Source organism: Poecilia latipinna, unplaced genomic scaffold, assembly GCF_001443285.1.
Source record: "Poecilia latipinna isolate Pla-1442-1.1 unplaced genomic scaffold, P_latipinna-1.0 Scaffold1237, whole genome shotgun sequence".
Taxonomy (NCBI): Eukaryota; Metazoa; Chordata; class Actinopteri; order Cyprinodontiformes; family Poeciliidae; genus Poecilia; species Poecilia latipinna.
In genome coordinates this window covers 126,848-129,329 of record NW_015113853.1, presented here as the reverse complement: position 1 = coordinate 129,329, position 2,482 = coordinate 126,848, and positions in this window count along the sequence as shown.

Below are 2,482 nucleotides of genomic sequence, written 5' to 3'. Positions count from 1 at the left end.
ATATATATATATATATATATATATATATATATATATATATATACACACAGTATGTGTGTGTGTGTGTGTGTGTGTGTATTAATATGCTTAGAACACAACCAAGCACCTCTCCAATATTACAGGCAGCAGTGCTCTGTACTGTAACACCAGGACTGTTACTTTAAATAATTAGTTTGACATAAACATTTTATTTTCAAGCACTCTACACAGATTTTTTTTATGTTGTGTTGGTAAATATGAACACTTATTTCTATTTCAATATGTTTTGTTTTTCAGGTTTGCATCATATGACGTATTGATTCGTTTCTGGTCCATGATCGAGCCCGCTCTGCCATCCATGGTCAGTGTTCGCCAAGTACAGAGAGGAGGAGCTGCCATCGACTTGACTTCCTCAACCCGAACCCTGCAGCCCATTGATGAGTTCTTCCTGTTTTTAAATTATCTGGCCCTTGGATCCAAACAACATGATCTCGCTGAACGTTATGGTGTCCATCAGTCCACGGTCAGCCGGATAATTACTGCATGGACCAACTTTCTATTCACAGTGCTTGGCTCCATTAGGATCTGGATACCTGAGGACCAGATCCACAGAAATCTACCTGCCAACTTCAAGGACTACCCCGACACAACAGTCATCCTTGACTGTACTGAGCTGAGGTGCCAGTGCCCATCTTCCCCTGTACTTCAGAGTGAGGTGTTTTCATCTTACAAATCACACTGCACTCTGAAGGGGCTGATAGGGATTGCACCACATGGTGCAACGACATTCATCTCAGGACTGTATACAGGGTCCATCAGTGACAAGCAGATCACACGTGAATCTGGTCTCCTCACCCTCTTAAAACCTGGGATGACTGTCATGGTAGACAGAGGCTTTCTTATTGATGACATTGTACCCTGCAAGGTTTACAGGCCAGCATTTCTCTCTGGAAGGTCTCAAATGTCAGCAGGCGAAGTTATGGAGACTCAGGCCATAACACGCCTTAGAGTGCATGTGGAACGTCTTATTCGCAGAGTCAAAGAGCACAAGTTATTTGAGTCTGAAATTCCCCTATGTCTTTTTGGGAGTATCAACCAGCTGTACACTGTTGCTTGTTTGCTCACAAATTATGAGAATGGCCCACTGGTAAAGGTTTGGGCAAAGTAGCCTGTTGTCAGCAACTGCAAAAAAATTTATTCTGTATGTTTTAAATGTTATTTATTCATAAAACAAAACTGAATGTTTTCCATAACTGCATTACACAGATCATTTTTCTCATCAGTGTTTAGATTAAATAAAGTATTTGCACATATGTCAGACTTTCAAGTGTGATATTGAAATGTAATGCTTTCATTTATTAATAGCAAAGTAATATGAATATTGCAATAAGTTAAGCAAATAATTCAATATACAGAGTAAGGGCAGGTGGCATAAAAATAAAAACAGAATTTGTTTCCCATAACAATGCTCTTTTTTCTCTCTTTTCTAGAAAACAAAGTACAAATGACAATACTTTCAAAAGGCTATGTCTTTATTAACAGTTTTGGGCTGGCTTTAGTATTCTGTCAGAGTTCATCTGAAGTCAAAGTCAACATAAACAAGTTGTAAATCATGCTTGTCAGTGAAAATGGAAGTCTTTGAGTCCTAAGTATCACAAGCTGTGTAAAGGTGAAATAAAAACCTTTTCAAATATTCAAAATTAATTTATAAAATTCAATTGATCAAATATAACTATTACTGACATTTGCTTGCCTTTTTCACAGTTATCTCACTTATGTAAAAAGTACAAACTATAAACTAATCCTGTACTGTTATCAAAAAATAACACTCATACACCAAATACAAAAAACAGAGAAAGACAGATTGCAGAGGGTGAGATTACCAAAGCCAGACAAGTTTTTCCTCCTTTTAAAAGAAATAATGCCAATTACAGCTATGACAAATTGCACACCTGAACATGGCACAACTAATGTACAATATATGTTAAGTCATGTATCTCCAGTGGTGAAGCTGTACAATGACACCTTAGCTGTTCAAATAAGCATGAAGGTAATGATAAAAAAAGAAATGGTCAACTTTCTCTTTTATGGTTGTTGCAACTTCAATGTCATGGAAAATCCTCTCAATAAAAATGTCATTTTCAGTATATATGACAAAATCGCACCAGTCACATCCTGAAATAAGCATCTGTCCCTGCACCTGCCAGTAATATGGATGTGTGTGCTTCAGTGAGCGTCTGCCATCCCTGTTTATGCAGGAGCAGTCCACATAACTCCTCACATTTGGACATTTTATTTCTAAAAGACCAAAAGCTGGTTGTGCCTCTGGATCATAAATTATTCCATCTGGTGATGACCCCATCCAGGGTGCATCAGGATGGATCAGGAATCCACAGGAGTAGTGGTTTACTTCCCTTACCCTGCAGTACTCCTCTACTGCTGTTGGTTCCAAGGCAAGCCCCCGCCGCATATCAGAAGTCTGACCGGAGGGTCTAAGAAGCCT